This window comes from Podarcis gaigeae (assembly GCF_964106915.1).
Source record: "Podarcis gaigeae genome assembly, chromosome: 9".
In the NCBI taxonomy this organism is placed as follows: domain Eukaryota; kingdom Metazoa; phylum Chordata; class Lepidosauria; order Squamata; family Lacertidae; genus Podarcis; species Podarcis gaigeae.
Genome location: NC_139685.1, coordinates 22,691,668 through 22,707,500, shown reverse-complemented (window position 1 = coordinate 22,707,500; position 15,833 = coordinate 22,691,668). Strand labels below are relative to the sequence as shown.

The window sequence follows — 15,833 nt, the reverse complement described above, 5'->3', positions numbered from 1 at the left end:
CTTTTGAATTATGGTGCTGGAGGAGACTCTTGAGAGTCCCATGGACTGCAACAAGATCAAATATCTCCAATCTGAAGGAAATCAGCCCTGAGTGCTCACTAGAAGGACAGATCCTGAAGCTGAGGCTCCAATGCTTTGTCCACCTCATGAGAAGAGAAGACTCCCTGGAAAAGGCCCTGATGTTGGGAAAGATGGAGGGCACAAGCATGAGTTTGACCAAACTGCGGGAGGCAGTGGAAGACAGGAGTGCCTGGCGTGCTCTGGTCCATGGGGTCACGAAAAGTCGGACACGACTTAACAACAACAACAACAAAAGGGATGCAGGGACGCATTCTAAATTTATGTATGAATTAATCAACCCAGAAGAAACGCGTTCCTTTGTCGTGCTCTCCCATGCGCAAAGCAAAAGTCCTCTTTAGCATGCCTGCGCGCAATCCTACATTCAAAACACATTTCCCCTCTCAAAAAATTGGGGGAACTGCCGTTTTCTGAGCGTTGCTGAGAATTGCAAAGGGTGAAACTGCCGCAAAGCGAACAAATGGTAGAGTACGTACCCAAGTTAATACCGTTTTAAGTACCCTGCGACCGGAGCTTCGAAAAGCCCCCCGCATAAACGTTCCTGGCCTGCGTGTTTCACGCAAGCTCCCCCCGAGGTTTTCCCCTCCATGCTTCTTCTTGGAAGTGAACAACAACACCGCCCCCAGGCCGATTTCTATGGGGTTTCCAGGCTAAGAATGAAGGAACAGCACCGAAAAGAAACGACCTAGAAGAAGCAAGGGAGATGATGGTCAGGGCTACTGAGACGTGATTTACAGCGTTTGTTTTTGTTTTTATTACGTATTTTGTTTTGTTTTTTATATGGCGATTTTATGTTGTAACCGCCCTGAGACCTTTGGGTATAGGGCGGTATATATATATATATATATATATATATATATATATGTTGTTGTTGTTTAGTCGTGTCCGAATCTTCTTGACCCCATGGACCGGAGCAAGCCAGGCACTCCTGTTTTCCACTGCCTCCCGCAGTTTGGTCAAACTCATGCTGGTAGCTTCGACAACACTGTCCAACCATCTCCTCCTCTGTCGTCCCCTTCTCCTTGTGCCCTCAGTCTTTCCCAACATCAGGGTCTTTTCCAGGGAGTCTTCTCTTCTCATGAGGTGGCCAAAGTATTGGAGCCTCAGCTTTACGACCTGTCCTTCCAGTGAGCACTCAGGGCTGATTTCCTTCAGAATGGAGAGGTTTGATCTTGTTGCAGTCCATGGGATTCTCAAGAGTCTCCTCCAGCACCAGAATTCAAAAGCATCAATTCTTTGGCAATCAGCCTTATTTATGGTCCAGCTCTCACTTCCATACATCACTACTGGGAAAACCATGGCTTTAACTATACAGACCTTTGTTGGCAAGGTGATGTCTCTGCTTTTTAAGATGCTGTCTAGGTTTGTCATTGCTTTTCTCCCAAGAAGTAGGCGTCTTTTAATTTTGTGACTGCTATATATATGTGTGTGTGTGTGAGTTTGTGTGGAGGGCGCCACGTTGGCTAAGCTTGGGTTCGCTTGCAAAGATTTCGGGCCATGACTCTGGTTTCGCTATCGGGAGGTGGTGGACTCTCCTCCCTTGGGTGTTGGATCTGTCATGGATGCTTTAGTGGAGATTCCGGTATTGCAGGAGTTGGACTAGAAGATGACCGTGGATGTCCATTCCAATTATGTGATGCTATGATTCTACGCAGCCTGAGCTCTTTTCTACGGCGAGCTTTAGATGGCACTGAGTGTTTGCGGCATGCAGTTCAATCTTCCCTTCACTGGAGATATTAGTCGGGGAACACGTGTCCGCACACAGAGATATACGTCATGGTTATCTATATTCCACCGCGGGTGTGTCATTCCTTAGAAAGATGAAAGATGTAACCTTTCTGACCGCTTCGTACAAAAGCAGCCTCCCGAGGATCCTTCACACGTGATGGTGTACACGGGTGTCGGGAAAACGTCACGTGTGAAATCAGTTACGCACACGTGATCTTTATTTCACGTTAACAGGGCGGCATTTAAATCGCCCCTCGGAGTGATGATGGCTCTTTTCTGAGCTAAGCACGCGGAGAGGTGGCTAGGAAAGCGGAATTTGGCTGAAAGCACAGGGGGAAAAAGCTTTCTCAATTCAGCCTGCGGTCCTCCTCGCTTTGGAGGAAAGGCGTTTCCCCGCGGCTGGCTTGGGGTTTTTTTGCTTCTGTCTTTGCTCCTCGCGATGAATGAAGGAGGCCGCAGGATGGATGGTCCAGAGTGTGTTAGATCTCCATCAAACTGTGCATCCCCTCCCTTGACTAATAATCTGTCACAACTTTACAGAACACACACTGAGAGCAAAGAGGAGCCTCTGCCCTGTAAAACGGCCTTCCCCTCCCTTGCCGAGGGGGCTTGATCCGGCCGAGGGGCGGCGGAGGGAAAACCGGGAGGAGGGAGACAAGGAGCGGACTCGTTCCCAGAAACTGCCGCGCATCCCGAAAAGGTGCCCAGAGGCCTTCTTGGACCCAAGAAGCGCCCGATCCCGCCAACCCCATTCAAAATCCAGTCATCACCTCTCCCCTTACTAAAATAAAATAAAATAAAATAAAATAAAATAAAATAAAATAAAATAAAATAAAATAGCGATTTTATGGTCCCTAAAAATATGCCCCAGCTTTTCGTCGGCTTAATAAAAGGTATTGCCCTGAGATCGATTTTGTTTTTGTTTTTCCCGTTTCCTTTTTTCTTCGAGGCCAGCTACCTTTATTTTTTTCTGCAGGATTTATTTGATGGGCATTTTTGCTCCTTTGACTCCGGGATCGTGACCATCCGCGCAGATTCGTTCCTCGATCTAGACTGGATGGGCTTAAAATCCAACGATTCCGGCTGCTTGGCTTGAACGGAATCAACCCAGACAATACACAAAAACGAAATGACCGAAATAAAATAAAATGCCAACCAATGCGCTGGCCATAAATTAGTTTTTACACGACCCATTTCTTTTGCATGTAAGTTTAGGGAACTGAAGCTAAGCCGCAGTCTGTTTAAGGACCGCGATGGCTGGCAAGAGAATGCGATCCGGGAGGTTTTCCTCTGTTTGAACAGGAAAAAAAACAACCAGTTTTCCGAAGAGGCTGGATTCAGAAACCTCTCTTCCGACCCCAGTACCAACAATCAGCCCGATCCTCAAACAGAAGGTTCCGCTGCAGGGCTGCGCTTGGCTTTAAACCTCACTTGGGACTAGCTACTTGGAATCCTAGTTATTTCCGCGTAAACGCAGAGAGAACTCGCGCAACGGGCCGAAACGCAGATCGCCAAGCGCCTGGTGGAAACCCGCCTCCTAACAGCTGTTGACGTGGCATTTCGAGGAATTGTTTCGTTCAAGTCCCCTCTCCCGTGTTGAAATGAACGTGTGAAGCCAGAACGCGCGCAAGATCCGCGGGGACCCCTTTTGCGACTCAAAGGCGGCGGTAGGCCTGGTGGAAGGAAGATATTGTAGTCCATTCCAGTCACTGAGCAGCCTTCCTTCCTTAGGGGGGCGGGGAAGACTTATGTTCACCCCAAAAGAAAGTTGCCAGAGTTGTCCGTCTGCCGGGAAATGCGCCGGCCCCGATCCAACAATACATTTGCACAATCCGAATGAGATTCTTAAAAACGGGACCTTTGCAACGGAGGATATTTCAATGAGACAAACGGACGGCATATAAATAATAAAATTATTATTACAATTACTCGGAAGCAAGTTCAAGTAACGGTGCCGAAGAGGAGTGCAGCGTCGGAGTCACGACGCTTTAAAAAGCGTTTGCACGCTGCCTCGAATCTACAGGAAACTTTAATCGCTTTTTTTTTTTTTTACAGAGTGTGTGACCTGCACACGCTTCTCCAAAGTGGGGTTAATTTTTGATTTATTTGTCTGCTCCTCGCAGACCCGCTATAGTGAATACCAAAAGACCAGCGCCCCGATGGATTTAATTTATTATATTTTGAATAAAAGCCGAGCCTTGCGCGTTTTAATCCCGGATCCTCCATGGACTCCCCCGCCCATGAAACGGATGTAAACGTACTCAGATCCACTTTAAAATGCGGGCCAGTTAATATATTTAAAAAATTATTATTATTATTATTATTATTATTATTATTATTATTATTATTATTATTATTAAAAATGGGCAAACCACTGCGTCAAGGGGTTCTGTTCTAGCTTCTCAAGAGAAACCCACGTTGCCAGAAAGGTTAGACTAGATTACTCTCTAGTCCCTTCCAACTCTCTAATTCTATGATTTTATAAAAGACCCGGGAAGCTGCGGGTCCTATCGCCTTGCAGTTCGTCTCCTTTAAAACAGCTTCTCTCTCCCTTTTCTTTTATATTCACCACCACACGCACACACACAAAAACCCCTGTTCTTTTTTCGACTTGTTTGTTTTAGGAGTTTTCATCATTTTTTTTTAAGGCGAAAATAAATCAGGTTCTTTTATGTATTTCGCACGCCCGCCCCACGCGCCCGCCCGTTTGAACCCGGATTCCTCCTTTAGCGCCTTGGACTTCTCGTGTGAATGGCAGCCTTTTGTTTCCCTTTCACAGTCCCTTAGAGAAAGAAAAGTGGTGAAAATAAAAATTCTCCTTCAGATCCCCGGTCCCCGCTGACGGATCGGTTTCCGAATTGGCCGGAAGCGAGAAAGCGAAAGTAGGATCCACGGGGATCCGCGTTTCCTAAGCAGTTGCTCTAGCTTGAGTGGAAAATGCAGATCTCTTTCCTCTCATGGGGAAAGAGGTTTTTAAAAGAGCGAAGCCCAATTCTTCCGTATGTCGGAGGTGAGGAGAGAATGCGCGGAAGAGAAATTCAGCCAAAGGGATTTTTTCAGGGAGCTTAAAATAAACGAATAAAACCGCGCGCGCGCTTCGCTATAATGCGTTTAGGATCGGGCCGCAGAAAGGCGAAAATAATAAAATAATATAAAATAAAATGAAATAAAATGAAATAAATAAAATAAAATAAAATAAAATCTAGGCCGGTATGTCTGCATTGTTAAAAAAAAACCCAAAATCATTTTCTTAAACACGGAGCCGGGTCAACTTCAAGGGGGGGGGGGGAGGGAGAGAAACACGGGGCGATCTGTCAGGAATTTCCCTCCCTAATGATCACGCCGCGTTTGTTTGCGGACGTAACAATCGGATGGAATGTCTTTTGTCTTTTGTCTGCGGGGGAGGCGGGAGTCTGGCCGCCGCTAACGCGCTTTGGCGATCCTTCGCTACCTCGCATTCCGCGGGGCAAAAAGTGGTGGAGGTACAATGGATCTCCGGACAATTTCCCTGGAAAACGAAACCTGCTTCTAACTCCCGCTTCAATTATCATTGCAAATCCCTCTTTCAAAAATAACCAACTAAGTAACTAACTAACTAATTAACTATCCAGGTCCCCTTCTATTCTCCCACACCCCCAGATTATTATTTTTTTACAAAATATCAAGCGGGCTGCCTATCCGTTACTGGGCTTTTTAGGGGAACGAATCTCTTTTTGGTTGCTCGGGATCTTGGTTATGGAATTTTAAAAGAGATCTAATTTTTTTTGGGGGGGAGAGACCCCTCCCTAAAGTACTGAACTCATCAGGTTGTATAGACTAGAGGCGGCTTGAAAACATACAGGGTGGTTTTTTTTTGTTTTGAAAAAGCTCACTCTCTCACATCGAATGTAACTGATCTGTAGAGAAGACTCTACGACCTGAAAACGCAGACCACGCATCTACTTTTGTAACCCAAGAAAATATTTAATAAATATTATTATTGTTGTTGTTATTTAAAAAACAGAAAGCTCACTGTTCCCAGTCGCTGGGAACTGAAAAGCTAAATTCCCCCAAAGCATGACAGTTTACTCTTTAGCAAGCCCCGCCGACTCCCCTGAAACTAAAGGATCGCAGCCTTAAAAGCTGTGGATCGCTGCAGCTTTGCGCCGACCAGAGGAGAGGGCAATGAATTCTAGTCTTGGCGCTGGGTGGGGTGCAGGGCAGAGAGATGGAGCTGCGCATCATTTAGTCCCCTTTCCAGGGGGAAAAACAACCTCGAAGAGAAACCGCTCTAATTCTCCAAGGTATCGCCTTTTACTCTCTGCAGGGAAACAGCAACAACGACCAAAAGACCCAACAGCGGTTCCTGGCAGGATATTTGGAGACAACTTCTCCCGGAGCAGAGACAACATTTCTATTTTGACTGCGATAAGAGCAGAGGACGACTACTTACATTTGAGGCGTGTGCCTGCCTGCCTTCCACCGCGCCCCGGCCTGCCTCCTGCGCTTATACATTTCTCCCCACAAACAAGTGGAAAATTTTGCATCCTACAGCACCATTTTATACATGATGAGCCGTCAGTAATAGGATTATTAAACAAAAACCGTCTCAGGCGCTGGCGTTAACCTTCTCCTCTTTTTTTTTTTTAATGGCTAATTAGGTTTTGCACAGGAAAAAATTAGATTTAACATTTGCTTACATTGCCTGCATTTTCAGTGGATGCTACAATAATTTGGGGGGCCAGGGCTGGTAAAACAATTCGGAGAGATAATAAAAAAATTAACCGTTTTAACATATATTACAGGCTCCCTATCCTAGGATAAGGCAAAGAATATTTCCATGATCGAATATTTTATACCTAAAACTAATTATCTGGGGCTTCTGCCTTGATCAAGTCACAGCCCGCAAGAGAGGCGAGCGGCGCCCTCTAGCGGCTGAGCGGGGACATGCAGCAACCTGCCGGAGCAGGATCCGCTCTGCAAAATGTTCATAAGCAAATAACGTGTAAAATGGACGTGAGTCTGATTATCGGCGGACAGGAGTTGGAAAGCGATCGGAAACTCGAACGACCTGACTGTTATTCAAAATCGAGGTGCGCTATAAATATAGAAATATACCATAAGAGTGCGAGGCTCTGGTACCAGTGGTTAGATCCTATAACAATACCACCTCCATTTTGATTTGTTGCAGGGGCTAAATAGATGGGCAATTGTTGTCGAGAAGATCTTTGAGGTTCATAGGAAGGGAAAGGAAGCCCCACACAAGCGGATGGGTGGGTAGTTATAGGAAAATCTGGGAGAAATGGCATTTAATAAGGCGATCCTCTGAAGGTCTACTCAGAAGTAAGTCCCACTGAGCTCACCGGGATTTACTCTCAGGGAACTTTGTGCAGGAATGCAGCCTAAATGTAAATACTGGAGAAAACCAGAGCAACCAAATGTCTTTGAAACCACTAATAAAAATGTCATTTTTTCTCCTCTTCAGTGATTATTCTCTATCCCTCTCCACTTTTAAGCCCGTTGAAGCTATTGAAATCATTTAAGTTCAGGTATATATGATGTAAACCTGAGCTGAGAATAAGGTCCCACTGACCAATGTGGGATTTTCTTCTGAATAAACACTACATTCGTAAGCTTGCTGCCCAATCTATTGTGTGCTTCCTCCGAAGTAAATCCAGTTGATTTTTAAGGGACTTCTTATTCCCATATCAGCGCGTATAGGATTGCAATCACATACGACCTTTTAATATGCTCACGATTTTGCTCTACAGCTAGCTATACACAAAGTGACGGTATAATTTCTCTGATCTGCAGAGAAAATGGAAAGAGATGAAAATTAGGATATAGGGTTTTATCATTTCCTTTAATCATCGAGCATGCGAGTAGATCAATATCACCTTTCAGAAAAGGCGGACGTCTGCTTTGGTATAAACACCAAATCCTACTGACATTCGTCCAAATTGCGCATTAATCCTGTTCAAGTCTTTTGCTGTCCCTTTGAGATCTGACCCGGATCTCCTTAAGAAGTCGCTATCCCCAACAACACATCGCCCTGTTTATGTGGGATGAAGGAATGGATCGATTAATCAGCGCGGGAGCTTCCCTTGATGCGATGCAGATTCAAAAGGCGTGTGTTTTAAATTCGATTTATAATCAGCGTTGAGCCCCAGATTTATTCTGTTCTGTCGATGGCGATTGTAGCAAGAAGCAAGGGTAACTAAGGAGCCATATATTTCCCAAACTGGGAAATGTCTCTTCAAGAAATGAAGGACACTGGCTATGCTCAATGGGCATTAGGTCCACACTTTTATTTTCTCTGCCAAAAAGTAATTAACTAAAGAACTGCAATGGAAGCACAAATAAAGCATATACCAATGGTGGAATCCAGCTGCCTTGTGTTTGCTTTTTATTATTACAGTGGTACCACGGGTTACATTTCAGGTTACAGACTCCGCTAACCCAGAAATAGTGCATCAGGTTAAGAACTTTGCTTCAGGATGAGAACAGAAATCGTGCTCCGGCGGCGCTGCAGCACCAGGAAGCCCCATTAGCTAAAGTGGTGCTTCAGGTTAAGAACAGTTTCAGGTTAAGTACGGACCTCTGGAACTAATTAAGTACTTAACCCGAGGTACCACTGTATTGTAAAATTTATAAATGTGACATGGGTGCTGCTGCGACAGAGCCTAGGACTTGCCGATCAGAAGGTTGGCGGTTTGAATCCCCGCGACGGGGTGAGCTCCTGTTGCTCGGTCCCTGCTCCTGCCAACCTAGCAGTTTGAAAGCACATCAAAGTGCAAGTAGATAAATAGGTTCCACTCCGGTAGGAAGGTAAACGGCGTTTCTGTGCGCTGCTCTTGTTTGTCAGAAGCAGCTTAGTCATGCTGGCCACATGACCCGGAAGCTGTACGCTAGCTCCCTCGGCCAATAAAGCGAGATGACCACCGCAACCCCAGAGTCGGCCACGACTGGACCTAATGGTCAGGGGTCCCTTTACCTTTACCTAACATTTCTAAGTCACATTTCTTCCAGGCAGCTCAAGGTGGCAAACATGGTTCTCTTCCCTCTCCATATTATCTTCCCATTGGGGTAGATTAGGCTGGGAGACAGTGACTGGTTTAAGCCCACCCAGTGAGCTGAGATGGGGTTCAAACCATGCCCCTGGAGCAGAAATTGGGAGCCTGTGGCTCTCTAGATCCATGTGTCTCCAGGAACAATGGAGTGCGCGTCTGGGGGTGAAGTCAAACCGCTACATTAGCATCACTAAAGTGACCTCCCTCAGGGTGCAAACCTGGGCAGAGTGTATGGAGGTCCTGGGTTGCCCAGATGATAAGACCCCCCTCTCAGCCTTGCCAATGTGGTCCAAAGGAAAGCAGAACGACACGTTCGGCACCAACTTGGGCGCAGGAGTTGCTGGAAGGAGGCCTACAAACAGTGGCGTAGCGTGGGGGGTGCAGGGGGGCCGGTCGCACCGGGCGTAACATCTGGGGGGGGGCGCTCGCTCGCACTCACAGCTCTCTGCCCCTACTAAAATCCACGGGTTAGGGGGCGCAAATTACTTGCCTTGCCCCGGGTGCTGACAACCCACGCTACGCCACTGCCTACAAAGTATTGTCCAGCCATCTTAGGGTCTTCATTCCAGATTTGTGTAGGATGTACTTCTTGGCCTTTTCTTCTCTCAAATGTATCCCATAAGGTAGCAGAGGTTTAGGGTCAGAGTTTCCCTTCTCCTAGATGGGGCTACCTTCCCAGGTTGATGAGCCCCATCTCCTGCCCCCTCTACAGCCCGTCTTCCAAACCATTGGACCCACTATTGGTCTCATCTGCTCAGTCCTTTGGACTTTGTCTTTGCTTGCAGGAGTCCCTAAGTCATTGAAGGCTTGAGACCCTACCCTCACCAGATTGAGCCAACCAGTCAAAGCTGTTTCCTGGGGTGTGGCCGCTGTCGCATGCTGACAGCTTCTAGGAGCCACAGGGGAGAGCTGAGTGCAGGGTGAGGACCAAAGGTGGACAAACTACACCATGAGGAGCACAACAGGTCCTCCACTACCCCCGTCCTAACACCCCATACACTTGTTGGTGGCTATGGCAGTCCAATAATATCTGGAGAGTCCAAGGTTGTCATCCATAACATCTGGAGGACCACCCCTGTGTATATGTCAATCGTCCATCATGCTCAATATTGTCATCAGGGGCACCATCCAGACAGAGTTTGGGGCCACTCCACATCAGCATAAGTAGGATGACCCTCAGGCACATGAGAGCTGCTCTGTCTTCTCGATCTGACAAGGTCTCTCCAAGACCTCAAGCAGAGAGGCCTGTTGCCTTCATCTTCTACCTGCTCCTCTCAAGTGGCGATGGGACCACATCCTCATGAGAGCTCTGCTCCTGAGCTGCCCTCCATTGCGTCTAATCTGCACACAGAACAATTATTTTGACCAGGAATATCTTCTCCTGAGTCCTGACTCTCCCACTGTCCCTTGGGGAGTCATACAGTCATACCTTGGGTTGAATGTGCTTCAGGTTGAGCGCTTTCAGGTTGCGCTCCGTGGCAACCCGGAAGTAATGGAGCGTGTTACTTCTGGGTTTCACTGCTCGCGCATGCGCAGACGCACAAAATGACATCATGCGCGGAAGCGGCAAAACACGACCTGCGCAGATGCACCATTGCGTCTTATGTTCTAGTCAGGATGTGAATGGGGCTCCAGAACAGATCCCATTCGCCTCCTGAGGTACCACTGTACTTATGTGGCATTCTCTTCCATGCGCCAAACCATCGTTTCTTGAAAGTGAATCTGAATCATCTCCATGGGACTTCTTTCTGAGGAAGGGTACATAGAAATGTAGCCTCACCACTTTCAATAATAATAATAATAATAATAATAATGCGGTTAAAACCAAGGTGTGGGGGGTCAGGGTGGGGGAAAGTGTCTTAATAGCTATTTTTTGACTGCAATTGTAAAGTGTTTTTTAAGATGAGGACATTATTTTGCTAAACAACATGAACTGGGAACCCATTTTCAGGAGTGTCTGTTGTTAATTAATCATATCTTTAAATGGGAGGGAGGGAGAGACCAGGGTATGCTGGTGGTTGCATCTAATGCAATTTCACCCCAAGGCTATAATTATCTTCTAGAGCTCATATCTCGGCAAAGCCATCCTGGATTCTTTATCTAATCAATCATTTCCTTCCTTCAATGAAGGGTGAAAATCTACAACTGCCAAGGGAAGCGGCATTACATTGGAAGCTGACTTACACCAGGTTGCAGAGAGGCAGGGGAGGTGCCCGTGTAGTGCAGTGTTGGACTAGGACAGGGGTTGGTAAGGTTTACCTTGCCTGGGCTGGTTCACTCCAGCGGAGATTGCTCCTTGGGCCGGACCACGTCTGAGCAGATGCAATTTTTGGCGTCTGTGCAGATGTGATTTCTGGTGCTGCAGAAGCGAGTCCCGGCTCCACGCTATGCTGGTTTAGCACAACGCACGAGGCCTCACCAAGTGGGCGGCTCAGTTGGGGGGCAGCTTGTGGGCCGTTTAAACGACCCTGTGGGCTGCTTGTGCCCAATGGGCCGCAGGTTGCTGACCCCTGGACTAGGACCTAGGAGGTAAAGGTAAAGTGACCCCTGACCATTAGGTCCAGTCGTGGCCAACTTTGGGGTTGCGGTGCTCATCTCGCTTTATTGGCTGAGGGAGCTGGCGTACATGTGGCCAGCATGACTAAGCTGCTTCTGGCAAACAAGAGCAGCGCAGCGCACGGAAACGCCGTTTACCTTCCCGCCAGAGTGGTACCTATTTATCTACTTGCACTTTGACGTGCTTTCGAACTACAGTACTAGGTTGGCAGGAGCGGGGACTGAGCAACGGGAGCTCACCCCATCGCAGGGATTCGAACCGCCGACCTTCTGATCGGCAAGTCCTAGGCTCTGTGGTTTAACCCACAGTGCCACCCGCGTCCCTAGGACCTAGGAGACCAGGGTTCAAATCCTCACTCCGCCATAAAGCATGCTGGAGCCAGTCCCTCCCTCTCAGGCTAACCTACCTCCCAGCGTTGTTGAAAGGATAAAATGGAGAGGGAGGAGAGCCATGTTCGCCACCTGGAGATACTTGGATAAAAGGTGTGATATGGCTGCATCATCACAAGGGTGGATAGCAATGGCCGCTTTTCGTATGGGCTCTGTTTGCAGTCAAGGGAGGGCCGCGTGCACCCAGAGCTTTAGCTGCACAAATCAACGTCCACCCCCTTTGTGCTGCTTGTTCCTGGCCCTTTTCTTTCGGCGTTTCATCTCCTCTGGCAGAGGAGACCTCAGCTTCAGCTTCACCTAGTCTAATTGACAGGCAGCTTTGTCCGTTTCTTCACACTTTCCCCCCTCGCTTGTCTTCTTGGCCTTTTTCTGTCAGGGGTTTGACACTAACATCTGAACGTTTTCTTAAGGTTGTTTCCCCATCCCTTTTGTCTCCCTTGCAACCTCAAACAGCCACATCGGAATATTTGCGGAGCAGGCCGCCAGTGCAGAAATGTAAGTTCCTGACCCGGCGTGGTGGAAGAAGGGAAATAAATACGGAGACCAGATGCCATGGAAAACAGCGGCCTGTTAACTTGAGTGGCGGTGCAGGTGCAAATTTCACCAGGTGCAGCTTTTCTTACCCTGCGGCACAACAAGTTGCACAGGCCAAAATTCATTCTTCAACACAACTATGAATGAAAACGGTCCAGGAGCCCCCTTGTCTGTCGTGTGCAGTTGTCCCATCAGGCAAAACTTTGGGGCTGCTGTCCAGGGTTCAGCTCAGCAAAATAAGTAGCAGAGCCCCCAAACATAGCTGGACTGGCGCACTATGTTTTGAGGGAGGTGAAATAACACACATTAAATCAGAGGCGTGAATTTTTTGGTAGGGGAACAGTTAGGGCCAGAGGTGCTAGCTTGAGAGGGCGATGGGGTGGGGGGCAACATTGTGATGTCCTGACGCCGTGCATGAGCATCTCACCTCCCTCCCTAAGGAGGGCAGAAGCTTCCCAGGCTTTGGGATGGAGGCGCAAGACTTTAATACTTTAATGCAGTCATGTTGTTGTTGTTTAGTCGTTTAGTCGTGTCCGGCTCTTCGTGAGCCCATGGACCAGAGCACGCCAGGCACCCCTGTCTTCCACTGCCTCCCAGAGTTTGGTCAAACTCATGCTGGTAGCTTCGAGAACACTTCCAACCATCTTGACCTCTGTCGTCCCCTTCTCCTTGTGCCCTCCATCTTTCCCAACATCAGGGTCTTTTCCAGGGAGTCTTCTCTTCTCATGAGGTGGCCAAAGTATTGGAGCCTCAGCTTCAGGATCTGTCCTTCCAGGGAGCACTCAGGGCTGATTTCCTTAAGAATGGAGAAGTTTGATCTTCTTGCTGTCCATGGGACTCTCAAGAGTCTCCTCCAGCACCATAATTCAAAAGCATCAATTCTTCGGCGATCAGCCTTCTTGATGGTCCAGCTCTCACTTCCATACATCACTACTGGGAAAACCATAGCTTTAACTATACGGACCTTTGTTGGCAGGGTGATGTCTCTGCTTTTTAAGAAGCTGTCTAGGATTGTCATTGCTCAGGTTAAATATGCTTCAGGCTGAGCGTTTTCAGGTTATGCTCCGCACCGACCCGGAAGTAACAGAATGTGTTACTTCCGGGTTTCGCTGCTTGCGCATGCGCAGACGCTCAAAATGAGATCACGTGCATGCGCAGAAGTGACAAAACGTGACCCGCTCATGCGCAGGTTGTATTCTACTCAGGATGCGAACACGGCTCTGGAACGGATCCCATTCGCATCCAGAGGTACCACTGTACTCTAATTTACCAGGAACATTTAGGAGACTAACCTAGTCCCCCGAGTCCACTGACCGCAAGCCATTGATTAGCATCTAAAGTCTCTCGCCGTGTGTCTGAATGTTTGTGTTAAGACCATTAAGTCCTAAAAAAAATAAAAAAATGCATGCCCTCCAACATTTCTCCGATGAAAATAGGGAAGTTCCCATTCCATAATAATAACTTTACTATTTATACCCCACACATCTTATGGGGTTGCCTCAGCACTCTGGGCAGCTTCCAAAATATATAAAAACATAATAGAACATTTTAAAAAAAACCTTCCCTATACAGGGTTGCCTTCAGACAGCTTGGGAGTCGAATAACTCCATACAGTCCAGCATTTCTGCAATGAAAATAGGGACGTCCTAAGGAAAAGTGGGACATTTCGGGATCAAATCAGAAACCAGGACGGCTTCTCTAAATCAGACGTCCCTAGAAAATAGGGACACTTGGAGGATCTGAAAATGCCTGACGACACCACTGTGTACTATGATTGAACGAAGCTGAATATCATTCTCTCTCACCCACATCTTTGCGTGTGTTTATGCAAGATCAATGTTGGTTGACTGTGATCAACTGCTCCACAGATTCTTGGATTTTAACTCGCATCTGTTTTAAAACTAATGTACTTTGTTTTAAAACTAATGCACTTTGGCCACTTGTATGCCAAAGTGATTTCTCATTTCAGACTCATCTCCTCAGGGCTGGCTTACCTATAGGCCAGGGGTCAGCAACCCGCGGCTCCGGAGCCGCATGTGGCTCTTTTACACCTTTGCCGCGGCTCTGGGGCAGATACTAAAGACGGGAGGAGATGCATTGTGCGCCCCGACACTCCCCACTGTGGCGGGTGCTGTACTGGCTGTGACGTCGCATGGGGGCTGTTGTGACGTGGGGTTTGTGATTTCAGCTCTCTTGACATAATATGCTGGAGACAGTTCTCTAGTAACACTTCTTTATTAAAGCAAACAAGACTGAGACTTGAGGAGGAGAGAGCTACATTTATAGGGACAGGGAACAAGCTAGAAATGATACATTTTGGAGGGAACAATCTCAGGCAATCACAGTCCTGCCTTTTGAAGGAAACCAATACGACAGAGGATCCAAATACAGCAGCTTAAATGAACCAATAGTAGCTGTACCCTCTGGGACCAAAAGGCAGTTACTTTACCCTAATGCAATACAGACAATAATAATACAGATATAAAATCCTTTGACTCAATACACAACAAGGGCGGTGTGTGCGTTAGTCAGGCACCGTCCCAACGTCACCTTCCCGCCCGCCCGCTACATTGTAAGGGGCATGTACGCTGGTCACTGCATTGAAAGGGGCATGTACGCTGGTCACTGTTTTGAAGGGGAGTGAAGAACACACACACACACACACACACAAAAAGGTAACTTGTTAATTTAACGTTTATTTCTATGAGGAGGAGTAATTCTGAGGGGTCCAAACAAAGAAATAATAAAAAAGTGACAAAAAAGTTATTTTTATAATGATGAGTTTTGCGGCTCCCAGGTTTTTTTTCTTCGGAAACGGGTCTTTTTGTCTTAAAGGTTGCAGACCCCTGCCATAGGTGCTAGGGGTGCGGGGCACCTGGGTGCTGGGTTCTCAGGGGCACCAGGCCAAGAATCTGGGGCTGAGATTTGGAGTCCAGGGATTGAAGAGCCAGGCCAGCCGACAGCCGCTGCCAAGCGGAGCAGAGCCCGTCAGAGCGTCAAAGGCTTTTCTGCTGCAGGCGCTGAGTTGTTTATTTAAATTGTATGCCCGCTGTTACCTTAAAATGGAAACTTAAACTGATGGAACATCAGAATACCCAGATGGGTGGGGTATAAATAAATAATTATTATTATTAGCGCAGCTTGCGGATTTAACATATAGAATAAGAGAACAAGAAGAATATACGTTTCAAGAAGACTGGAAAATGTTTCTTGAATATATGGAGGAAAATTGTGTATTGTGTGCACTTGAAAACGTTGGCAGCATTAAGATAAATTCAACAGTGTAAACAAGTTTGATAGATGTAAAAATGGAATACTGAATGGCTTCGTTTTATATATATATATATATATAATGAGAGGGGAAAATAAATGCATGAAAAGCACCCTGCCCGGTTCCAAAATTAAATACCAAAGCGACCTTGTCCCGAAATCAGGCGGCTGCGCCTCGAAGACTACATTATCCAGCATGCTCCACCGGATGACCGCCCCCCTACCCGA

The 15,833-nt window shown here is 47.2% G+C and overlaps 1 long non-coding RNA gene across 1 annotated transcript; it reads left to right on the top strand.

The window, feature by feature from the left end:
• The first annotated feature begins 5,252 nt into the window (after positions 1 to 5,252).
• On the top strand, positions 5,253 to 6,411 carry LOC310852162. Its single transcript, XR_014567993.1, has 2 exons — positions 5,253 to 5,389; positions 6,113 to 6,411. It is a non-coding gene; the product is annotated as an uncharacterized lncRNA (long non-coding RNA).
• The last annotated feature ends 9,422 nt before the right edge of the window (positions 6,412 to 15,833 follow it).